Below are 12,218 nucleotides of genomic sequence, written 5' to 3' on the forward strand. Positions count from 1 at the left end.
AAGACAGGGAGCATTCCCTGCCACCTTCGAAGAACTCTAATAAATTAAGGAAATGAATCTTGCCTTCTTTGATTATCCATGGGAAAAAAAAAAAAAAGGCTATAGAAAGCTCATTTGAAGGTCTTCCCTGGTGGTCCAGTGGCTAAGATTCCACGGTCCCAACACAGGGGCCCAGGTCTGATCCCTAGTCAGGGAACTGGATGCCACAACTAAGAGCTTACATGTTGGAGCGAAAAATCCCACATGTCACAACGAAAGATCTTGCATGCTGCAACAAAGACTGAAGATCATGCCTGCTGCAACTAAAAGCTGATGCAGCCAAATAAATAAATAAATATGTTTTTTAAGAAGAAAGCTCACATGATATGAAAGGTCACCAGAAAGGGCCACATATGAAAAGGAAATAAAATGATTACAGGATTGACATTGTAGGTTGAAAATTCAGGAGAAAATGAAACATGAACAGCAGAGCTTGTGCTTCTGAAATGAAAACAAGCCAGAGGGTTTTTTTTTGGGGGGGGGGAGGGGGGAATCATAAAAAATCCCCAAAGAATGAACTAAGCTAATACAACGTGTTTCATTTTGAAACTGGTAGTATTAAGGAACAGATCTCTTTCCTGGTAAGAGAATGACACAGTTTGGGTTATTTCTGGGGTTCTTGTTTTTAAATAAATATCTTAAACAAGCAAATAACATGGATAAATAGGCTTTAGTATCACTGTATCCAAATATGGGTATTTGCTATGTGTCCTGACAGAGTATGACCTTCCCAGGGAGAAACTTACATTTTATTTCCATGTGTTTTGTTCATATGTGCTCTGGTATATAGTATAGTGTTTGGCACATAGAAAGCTGTCTGTAAATCTCTGATTCTGTAGTGTATGTTTCTGGGTCTGTGGCATGGGTGGTCAAAGATGATTCTCCATGTTGGGAGATGGGCCTCCGTCAAGAGTCCTGTCTTGACCATCACACAGCTAATGACTGCCTTCACTGGGCATCAGTTCTGACCACACAGGAGGCAGGCAGAGTGCAGGTGCTCAAGGGAGGTGCTGGAGATGACATTTTCCTTTTCGTATGGTCTTTATTACAAAGAGAAAGACAGGATCTATGTTTTCTTTCCCTCCATATAAAGGCATAGCTTTATCACTATAGACACAAAGGTGATCTAGAAACAACTAAACTCAGAAAACTAGCATCCAAAGGACAGTTGACAGCAACTCTACAAAGCAAAATGGGCTGGCTTAAATAACTCTATCCGACAAGCCAACTCATTCGATTGTCAGGAGGTAAAATGTGCAGCTCACCTTTTCTGCAGCCCCAACCAGGAGACCAGCTTGCACAAAATCACATGTTTGGCAGAAGTCGTGTTGTTTTGTGGCATAGGTGATTGGCAACACTTGCCCTGAAATATTCCAGGTCAAAACTGTTCTGTAGGACTCTCAGATGTCAACAGTACACTTGTCCAGACCTAGAGAATTCAATTAGTGAATTGTCAACACACAATAAAAGAAGTCTTGGGTATTATTAATCAGCTATTGCTAAGCTGTTACAATACCAAGCAGTCCCTCAGTAGTTTCAGATGTTTCAACAACATAGGTTTCCTTCTTGCTTGATGCTTTTGAACTATGGTGTTGGAGAAGACTCTTGAGAGTCCCTTGGACTGCAAGGAGATCCAACCAGTCCATTCTGAAGGAGATCAGCCCTGGGATTTCTTTGGAAGGAATGATGCTAAAGCTGAAACTCCAGTACTTTGGCCACCTCATGCGAAGAGTTGACTCATTGGAAAAGACCCTGATGCTGGGAGGGATTGGGGGCAGGAGGAGAAGGGGATGACAGAGGATGAGATGGCTGGATGGCATCACTGACTCGATGGATGTGAGTCTCAGTGAACTCCGGGAGTTGGTAATGGACAGGGAGGCCTGGCGTGCTGCGATCCATGGGGTCGCAGAGAGTCGGACACAACTGAGTGACTGATCTGATCTGATCTGTGCTATTGTCTTTGTGGGTCACTTGCTTCTCTGATTCTTACTTTATCCATTCCAGGCCCTCCCCCTCATGGGGAAGATATGGACCCTCTCTGGACATACTGATCTTATCACAGAAGTAAAAGAACATTGACTGAAACTTGCAGGGTTCTTGAAAGACTTTGCTGGATACAGGTGCACTTCATTTCCCTTGACATAGAACTGACGACATGCCTCTCCAAAGTGTTTCTGGAGAGATACTTTGAACTACAAACTAATTTGCACCATCTTCAATTTATGCATTTCAAAATAACTTTTTAAAAATTGAAGTATAGTTGATTTACAATATCAACTACTAGCTTCAGGTGTACAGCTCGGTGATTCAGTAATGTATATATATATTCTTTCTCAGATTCTTTTCCCTTGTAGGAAAATAATCTCTTTTTTGTTATAAAACTTCCCATTTTAAAACTTATACATTAAGTCTGGCCAGAAACTTGTTCCCCCTTTACTCTTGTTTCCAGCTACTTATTAATGATTTTACCATTTAAAACATTTTAATGCATTTTATTTTTTATTAGCTATCATATGGGTAAAAATATAAGAGTATGCAGTGTAGTCTCCTTCTCCCCATGGTAGCCTGGCCATCCAATTCCCCCACAGGCAACTGGCATTATTAAGTTTCTTTTCTATTCTTTTTCAATCTTTTGCATAAGCATGAACAATGAAATCGCAAGTCATTTCCATTTTCCTAAGAATGGGGTTATTAGTACCATTGCTTTGCGAGTGTTTGTGAGGGGAGGCATGTAGCCCTGTTTTCCCTTCTATAACTTTTTGCTTTGATCTCCCATCTTCTGACTCAGGAATTAGCCCTGAGCTGTCAGTGACCCATTACCATTGCATTTTTCATCCCTGTCCCAAGAGAGCATAGCTCACAATGTTACAGTCTTTTCATGAAGCCACAATAAAGCAAATATTACTGTACTGGGGCAGGACCTCTCCAAGTTATTTTCCATCCCTTCCTCAAATACCATTAATCTTCAAAGTCACCGTGGCAAAAAGTTTTTCTGGGAAGATATCAAGAGATAAAAACTTTAGCCTGTCCCTTACTCAAGTTGGTGGGATCTGTCTCTTCTTTTCCTCTCTCCTCTACTATGGGAAAGAACATTGTTCTTTAAAAAGTTCATTACCAAACAGTGATTCAGATCTCCTAAACTTTCTCATGAAGAGAGCTTTCTGCTTTTCATTGCTCCCCATTTGTCCTCATCAGCGATGGAAGAAAGTTCTTGAGTGGATCTGAGGGAAGATTTGACTTAGAGAAGAATTTTACCACTGGGTTATTGACTAGGTTCCATTATTTTGTGCGCTCAGGACTCACTCACTTCCTTTTCTATTCCTTCTTCCTTCTAGAAACTATCCTGTCTTCCTTTTTATCCACAAGGTTGATTTCAGAGTGGCCATGTTGGTTCAAGTGCAGGGTTGTTTTTTTTTTTTTTTTTTGAACCATTTTGAAAGTCTTTATTGAATTTGTTACAATGTTGCTTCTGCTTCATGTTTTCATTTTTTGGCCACAAGGCAAGTGGGATCTTAGCTTCCAAACCAAGGATTGAGCCCATACCCCTGTACTGGAAGGTAAAGTCAACCACTGGACAGCCAGGGAAGGCCTTCAAATATAGTTTAGACCCTGGCCACAAATAATTGGTTCAGAGGTGTACACTAGATGCAGGTTGGGCCAACAGAGTTTTTCCCCAAGAAATTTGGATTTTGATATGAGACTCACGTCAGCCTCTTTCCAGATCACTGAACCTACCAGTAACATGGAAAATTCTTCGGGTTACTTTTGGTGTTATAGGGATGAAAGAAAGATGTAGATGGTCTGAAGAGAGGTCAAAAAGAAAAACAGAGATAAGATGGAGAGCTACTGACAGCATTCCTGTTCCTGGCTGCAGCTGTTTCTGCCCCTGCTTTCTAGGAGACATCTTACTCTTCTTTGGAATAAGCTATCAATATTTCAGGTTACTTTCAACCAGAATCTAACAAATACTGAGGGGGTGTGGCAGCATCCACCAGCCTGGCTTTCTATTGGGTAAGGCTTTGAGATCTACCTCCAGTTCCCTACATATAGCATTTTATCCCCTCTGCCAGGTAGAGTTTATACTCTTTCAAAAACTTACCTCTTCGGATCATGTTTCTAAACAAAATATTTACCTGAAATAATTTTTCTTTTATAAATGTTGAATTACATTAGACTATCATTGACTTCTTATGAGGCAGGAAAAAATGTTGTTTGGGATTTTTGACTTATATGTTTTTTAATCTAAGTATTTCCCCTTCTCCTTTTCAAGCAAAACCTCAGCAGTGTTCTGACAAAAGCTAAGAGTCTTGCACATGTAAAAACTGAGCCCCAAAGGAGGTGATACTAAGTATTTCTTAGGAAATTTATCAAAGCTAAATAGGAATGCTCCACCCTACCCCAAGGGATTCAGAAATAGATGAAAATTTATTTACCAGGAAGAGCCCTTGAGAGATGACATGATCCCAGGAAAAATGTGGAAATCATGTGTCTGGGCAGAAAGGAAGCCATAGATATCCTTGCTGATATTTGCATGCCCCAGAGAGGCAAGGCAAGTACAGAAAGATGCCAAACTCCTACTCATGTCAGGAAGAAGATTAGAAAACAGCTAGATAAAAAGGGCCTGTGAGGAAAGGATGGGGCATCTCAACCCCAACCTGTGGAGATCATTCCCACAACCATAACTGCAGCTGTCTCTGTGGATGTGCTGGAGACAGGACCGGCGGGCAAGATGCCACCACCTCCACCAGTCCACCCAACGCCTTAGCTTCGTTGCAGGCCCCACTTAAGACAAACCTTGGGAAAGGGATACTCTAAATTGGTAAGAGAAAATTTCTACCACTCTACAGAATTTAAGCCAGAAAGAGAAATTAAATGGAATGATCAAAAAAAAAAAAAAAATGAAGGTATATTTTGTGCTCACTTGAGTTTTTGATCTGAGATTCATACATGGCTGCTTGTTATTATAGTGATTTGCTTTATATTTAGGGCCAACAATGCATTCCCAGACACAACTATATTCAGTTAAAATCTGTAGTGAAAATCTGAGAAACTTGTTTGTTCTGTTCATAATAGCTCTTGAGCACTGGCGTTGTGTCAAGTTGTGCTAAGGACTTTAAATTCATTATTACATTCAACATTCATAATAATTTTAAAGGGTAGAAATTCTTACTGTTAGTATTTCATAGACATAGAAAAATGGGTCTTTGAGAGGATAAAACCTTGCTCATTTAGGAATTATAAAGGAGTCTATCCTATTTGTAGCAACTGCTTCTGTCAAGGGACTATTGGGATGGAATATCTATGCCAGAATAAGAGTTCTCCAGGGATTCCAAAGTAACTACACAGTCTATGAAGCCAAGATCACCATTAAATAGCTTTTATAAATTGTTCATTAGCATGGAAGGCATTCAGTGAGGGCCAACTTGAAGCAGAAGCTGTGCCAGAAACTTGGGTTAACAATGGCATCCACCCCTTCAAACAGACCTGGTCTGCTAAAAGGCTTGTCAGGAGACAATTCAGATTCAAGTTCTTGAGTACACTGGCCATTAAGTTAGAAAAACACAGCTTTCAGAACTTGAAAGGACCAACACAAATCACTTCAGGAAGCAGGGCACCACTGTAACACTTCTGCTGGTGGCATAGTCAAGGCCCTGAGTGACCAAGGGGTCTCTCCCCTTTCCTGATCTTTTAATTACATTGTCTTTATCTTGTAATAAGGAACCCTTTCTGCACCATCATATTGTTCCTGGTTTCCTCCAGAAGAGAATTATCTCTTTCACACACACACACACACACACACACACACACACACACACACACACAACTCTCAAGAGGATTCGAATTATGCAAGAAAACAAAAACCAGAAAACGGAAATTTTTACAACTCTATAATGTCTTTGGTTCAATTAAAACATGATGCCAGAATATTAGGGCTCTTCAGAGAGACAGGTCCAACAGGAATATATATACACAGAAATATATATACACACATATATATACACACACACACATTTATATTCACATACACATATATGTACACATATACAAACATGGAGAGAGAGAGGGAGACTCAGATTGGGGTTAAATGGTTGATTTTAAGGAATTAGCTCACATAGTTGTGGGAACTGGCAAGTCTGAAATCCACAGGGCAAGCTGGCAGTCTGGAAATTCAGGTGGAAGCTGATACAATTTTAAGTACAGAATATTCAGGGAAAGGCCACTCAAGCTGAAATTCAGAGAGGGTTTCAATGGGCAGTCTTGAGGATAAATCCCTTCTGGAAGCTTCAGCCTTTCTTTTATGGCCTTCAGCTGATCGGATGAGGTTCACCCACACTGTGGGAAAGTAGTCTGCTGTACTCAAAGTCTACAGGTTTAAACATTCATCCCACGTAAAAAAAATAACTTTACAGGAACATCCTGGCGTTTGACCAGGCCAGCTATAATCACAGACCCATGAAGCTGAAAAGGAGTAGTTCTGTCAAAGACTGGCTACATGGAATTTTCAGTATGTATTCCACCCAAAAAGTCCTCATGGTCAACAGTCCTTTGTTTCAACAATTTCAAACATACTTATTTATTGATGAAAGCCTTTATTATGCTCAATATACTAGGAATTCTTCAAGTAGGGGCTGTAGCTTGTGGTGGCCTCTGATTTATGTAATCATATAATCTTTTTTTGTATGAAAGTCATCTCCTCTCAACCAGTTTCTTACTTTAACTGACTTACAATATTATATTAGTTTTAGGTATGCAACAAGTGATTTGATATTTTTATACATTATGAAATAATCACCAAGATAAGTCTAGTTTCCATCTATCACAGTACAAAGTTATTAAAATATTACTAACCATAATCCCCATGCTATGCACTATATCCCCATGATGGAAGTTTATACCTCTTAATCATTGCTTATTTCATCCAAACCTCCTCACCCTCCCGTCTCCCCACCTTAACCGGTTTGTTCTCTGTATCTATGGGTTTGTTTTTGTTCTGTTTGCCTTCTTATTAGATTATATATATATATTTATGTATATTACACAGACACACACACATACATACACATCATTCCTGGAGAGTGTTCTGGCAGTTCCCTGACCTGCTGGCAGACATACTTCCTTCTTGTGCAGTCTAGGTGCTCTTTAAACTGTTATTTTGTTTTTGCTTTCAGGGTGGGTAAGTTTGTGCATGGGCCCCTCAGTGATATCCATCCCTACTGCAGGGCACCTTGTTGAGGGTGGGATTCCCCTAGACTCCATGCCTCTGTCTATCCTACCCATCTTTGTGGGGTACTTCTATTGTCAATTGTGCGGAAGCTATTCAGTCAGTCCTCAGTTCTCCTTTATTTATTTATTTTTTTAATATATTTATTTTAATTGGAGGCTAATTACTTTACAATATTGTATTGGTTTTGCCATACATCCACATGAATCCACCACGGGTGTACACGTGTTCCCCAACCTGAACCCTCCTCCCACCTCCCTCCCCGTACCATCCCTCTGGGTCATCCCAGTGCACCAGCCCCAAGCATCCTGTATCCTGCATCGAACCTGGACTGGTGACTCGTTTCATATATGATATTATACATGTTTCAATGCCATTCTCCCAAATCATTCCACCCTCTCAGGGACTGTTCTATATGTAGATATAGATTTGGTGTGTCTGTGGGAGGTGAATCCAGGGTCTTCCTATGCCGCCACCTTGGATGGGCCCCCTTAACCCTTGTTTCTTGATGCAGAAATAGTGATCAAAATTAATCTCTCTTTCCTGAAGCTGAAGAAACTGATGCACAGAGAGAAGGGCTCTGGCTCACAGAGAGTTGATGGCAATTACAGACTCAAAATTATTGACTTCAGTGTTCTTACCAAATGGAAAACATAAAAAGTTAGTAATAAGTGGTAAGGATTGGAGCCATTCCTAGGGAGGTGTTTAATCCGAGATAGGCAACTGTGACTGATTCTGTGTTTCTCTAGCATTTCTGTGTAGCTGAAGTTAGACCTGATGAATGGATACATGATGGGAGTGGAAGTCCAGCAGGCTTTGTTTTGATGATGTGTGTATGTGTGTGTGCAAACTGGTGGGACCCTCTCTTTTTCCCCTAGGGCCAGTTTCTCTAGTGACAGCCCAGTTGGTAGCAAGAGGTGGTAGAAAAAGCTATGAGTGAGTCTATCTAAGGGTTTGAGTCAATTTTCTACATTTGCTATACTTTGAGCCCAAAGATGGGAGGAATTCTCACCTGGGTAAAAAAATTATGAGAAAAATTATAAAACAACGATGGCATGTCATTCAAATAGGAGGCTATCAAAGTTAAAAATTAATAGAGGACTATGCCCTGAAGCTCTTTCCAACAGAGTTAAAAAAATCTTTCTTCTATCAATTATTTTCCCTTGGTTATTGGCTTGGACAGAGTATGAAAAGCTGTGATTTTGGATTCGATATATTATTCTCCAGGAATAGACATCCTCCCAATGTGCAAATTTTTTCAACTGAAGAATTGTTGATTTACAATGGTGTGTTAGTTTCTGTTTTTTAATTGAGATATAGTTGAATTTTAATTTATTAGGTTCATTTTGATCTTTAAAGCTTCCTGGGAACTCTGGATCCCATGGTAGATGACATTATATAGCTCTGTTTGTATTTTCTTTTATGATAGAAGCATCAAACATAGGTGTCAGTATTTATTTTATTGTACAGTATGCCTTAACACTTGGAATAGGACATGGTAACCCACTCCAGTGTTCTTGCCTGGAAAATTCCATGGACAGAGGAGCCTGGCAGGCTACAGCTCATGGGGTTGCAAAGAGTCAGACACGACTGAGCGCACACATACATGCCTATAAAAACACTCTAAAAGGAAAAAAAACACTCTAAAAAACAAAAAAAACCAGAATAGGACTGCGACATTACACTAAAGCCATAAACTCTCCCATAGGGCCAAACTATCCCAGTAATCCAAACACACTTACATTTGGTTTGAAAATGGTCTGTGCCAGTCCTTCAGAAATTAATTTTGCAGTTAGGAGATAATCATCACTGCACTTCCCCTCTTTCTAATTGTTAGGGACTTGCCCCCAAATCCTCTTAATCCTCCTAAATTTTTCTCTCAGGGGTAAGAGACTCTAATATTTAATATTCATGGTATAAATCAGTTTGTGGTGGGGTTCTTACCCTTGCACTCTACCTGAGGCTATTATGGCTTCTGGAAAGTGCCAAACAATAGATGCTATAGGTAGATGCACATTCTTTGAGCCTGGTTGTTAGGTTGGGTTTCCTCAGAGCAGAGCCTGCAGAAGAGATTCTTGCACAGGCGATTTACCAGGGAGTTCACCAGGGAGTGATCTCTGGTGAATTCTGTATGAGGTGAGGGCAGCAGAACAGCCCTGAGGAGGAGGCTGAGTAAGGTGTGGTTTCAGCTAAAGCCCAGCCTCAGTCTGATCCTATGGGGAGATGTGAAGTAAGGGCAGCATCATGGAATTGTCGAGCACTGAGCCTGGGGAGGAGGTTGTATCTCGCAGTTAATGACTGCAGGTCACCCTGAGGAAGCGTGTAACCTCTCAGTCATTTTTGGGTAGGGGGTACCACAGCAGGTCTCTAAAGAGGGATGCAATAGCTGAGGGAATTGTGCCTTGGCTCAGTAAATGGCATCTAAGTAGGTCAACAAGAATATCTATTCTACTTAGGCAGGCTTACTGTCCTGAATCCTTCCTTTCCTTCTTATTCTCCTGGACTTAACCACCTAGAATGAACATTAAAGGCATCTTAAGCTGAAAGAACCAACTCTTGGCAGTCAGTTCCTCTCCCATGCACCTTGAGTCACATAACCCAAATATCAACTGGATTTCCTAACTTTGAATCTCAAAATTTACCCTTACCATCTTCAATCCTTGAAACCTTTGCTATTTCCTAGTTGTATCAACTATTTACTCAATTGACAAGAGTTTCCACTTGCTGCCCAGTCTTGCTCCTCACAGGGCAGTGTATTAGTTATCTTCTGCTGTATAATAAATTGCTCTAAAACTTAGTGGCTTAAAACAATAACAGACATTTATTTTATTATAGTTTCAGTAGGCTTGGCTGGGGTTGTTTGGGGCTCAGTATTTTGCTTTGTTTCCTATTTTGATGAGTTTTATTCAGATATTGACTGGGACCTGCAATCATTTGAAAGCTTGACTAGTGATGGAAAGTTGCTTTAAAGGTAGCCCAACCACATGGCTTGGAGAAGGAAATGGCAACCCACTCCAGTGTTCTTGCCTGGAGAGTCCCAGGGATGGGGGAGCCTGGTGGGCTGCTGTCTATGGGGTCACACAGAGTTGGACACGACTGAAGTGACTTAGCAGCAGCAGCAGCAGCAACCACATGGCTAGCAAGTCACGTGGAGCTAGCTGTTGGTGGGAGGCTTCCATTACTCCCTTGAGATCCTCTTCACAGAGCTTCATGAGCGTCCTCATGGCATGACAGCTAACTTCCCCAGAAACAGTGAGCCCTGAGAACAGGGCAAATGCCACAATGACTTTTATGACCTATCCTCAGAAGTTGTATATAGTTGTCTTCATTAATTGGTCACACAATCCAGCTCTGATTCAGGGTGGAAGGAGACTGCTGGGGTGTAAATAGAGGCAAGGACCACTGAAGGCCACCCTGGAGGTTGGTTACCACAGGGCAGTATATTCCTATCTTTCTTCTCAATATTATCCTGCCTTCCCACTCTGCCTGTTTGGCAAGAATATGGTGACCTCCTACCTCTCTATTCATAGCTTCTTTATTTTATAGTTCTGATATTTCTCTAGACTCCTACTTTAACTGGGCCATGTAGGATGTGAACCCAAAAGTTTATTTAAATTAGTAAATTTTTATCAGTCTCAGCTTTCAGAGATGTCTACTAACATTTCAGGAGTTGGTGACTAAGCCCAGATTCTCATCTCTAATCTTCATGATTATATACTCTTCAATTATGCCTACTCTTAGCCTTCATCTTTTCCTAGAGTTCTCATTTATAATTCTTTAATTATATAATTTTTTAAATATAATTTTTCCTCCTATAACTACACTTCTGTTCTCTCCCTGGGTCTTCAACCATCCATTCGGGTGCTTTATCTATTCAACCACAAAGATTCCAGAATGACATTTCCTTCCCTCAAGATGGCCACTCTGAGGCATGGATGTATTGAGCCTGAGTTGGAATTTGCAAAATTAGGTAGTTTGGCAGGGAAAGCCAGAACTGGATGCCAGAGGGGCACAATATTTAAAGAAACCAAGCCTTTTGACCAAACACTACCTTTTGTGATGTCAGATGTCAAGGGATTTTAGCCTGGATATCATAGAGTTTTTGATTCTTACTGCACAGAAGTACCACACAAAGGTTATACAAAGCTCTCTGCTTATCCAAATGGGATTTGAAACATTAATGAGAAGTAGGCTAAGCCTGACCACTCTGCCATCTGTGGGCTTTATTCCCTTTTCACTTCTGTGACACTTTTCATTTGTTCTGAGACAGAAAATCTCTGTTCCATTGACATAGGCAATATTCCTAACCCTGCCAGCTGTCTTAAAAGGCTGGTCGTTGGTCAGTAGAGGATATGGAACTGTGGTTCAAGACAAATCTCAACCAGAGATAGTAAATACTTTAGGCTTTGCAGGCCACATACAGTTTCTGTCACCCCTTCTATGTTTTGTTTGTTTGTGTAATCAGTCGCTCAGTTGTGTCTGACTCTTTGCCACCCCGCAGACTGTAGTCCACCAGGCTCTCTGTCCATGGGATTTTTCTAGCAAGAATACTGGAGTGTGTTGCCATTTCCTCTTCCAGGGGATCTTCCTGACCCAGGGATCAATTCCATGTCTCCTGCATTGGCAGGCAGATACTTTACCACTGAGCCACCTGGGATTCTATTCATTTGTTTACAAGTCTATAAAAATGTAAAAGCCAGTCTTAGATCGGATATCCATACAAACCCCAGCCTCTGGAGGAATTTGGCCCATGGACTGTAGTTTGCCAACCCCTGCTATGTCAAACAACTTACAAGTATAGCAATGGTACCAACAAAATTGAAAAAAAAAACAAACACTTAAATACAAGTCACAGCCATTTGAGAAGCAAAGGTGCAGATTAAACGGCTACTAGAATGTCAAAATTAACATTGAACATCTTGCGAAAAGCAGGTAACATTCAGTAAAAAAACAAAAC

The 12,218-nt window shown here is 40.7% G+C and overlaps 1 long non-coding RNA gene across 1 annotated transcript in view; it reads right to left on the reverse strand.

Moving 5' to 3' along the window:
* Positions 1–401: 401 nt before the first annotated feature.
* The window catches only part of LOC104972036 (uncharacterized), a 554,511-nt gene continuing 542,694 nt past the window's right edge, over positions 402–12,218 (reverse strand). The window contains exon 5 of the long non-coding RNA XR_003034335.2: positions 402–1,468. This is a non-coding gene — a long non-coding RNA (uncharacterized lncRNA). The remainder of the gene's footprint in view (positions 1,469–12,218) is intronic.

The sequence above is a fragment of the Bos taurus genome, chromosome 4 (genome assembly GCF_002263795.3).
Source record: "Bos taurus isolate L1 Dominette 01449 registration number 42190680 breed Hereford chromosome 4, ARS-UCD2.0, whole genome shotgun sequence".
Classification (NCBI taxonomy): Eukaryota; Metazoa; Chordata; class Mammalia; order Artiodactyla; family Bovidae; genus Bos; species Bos taurus.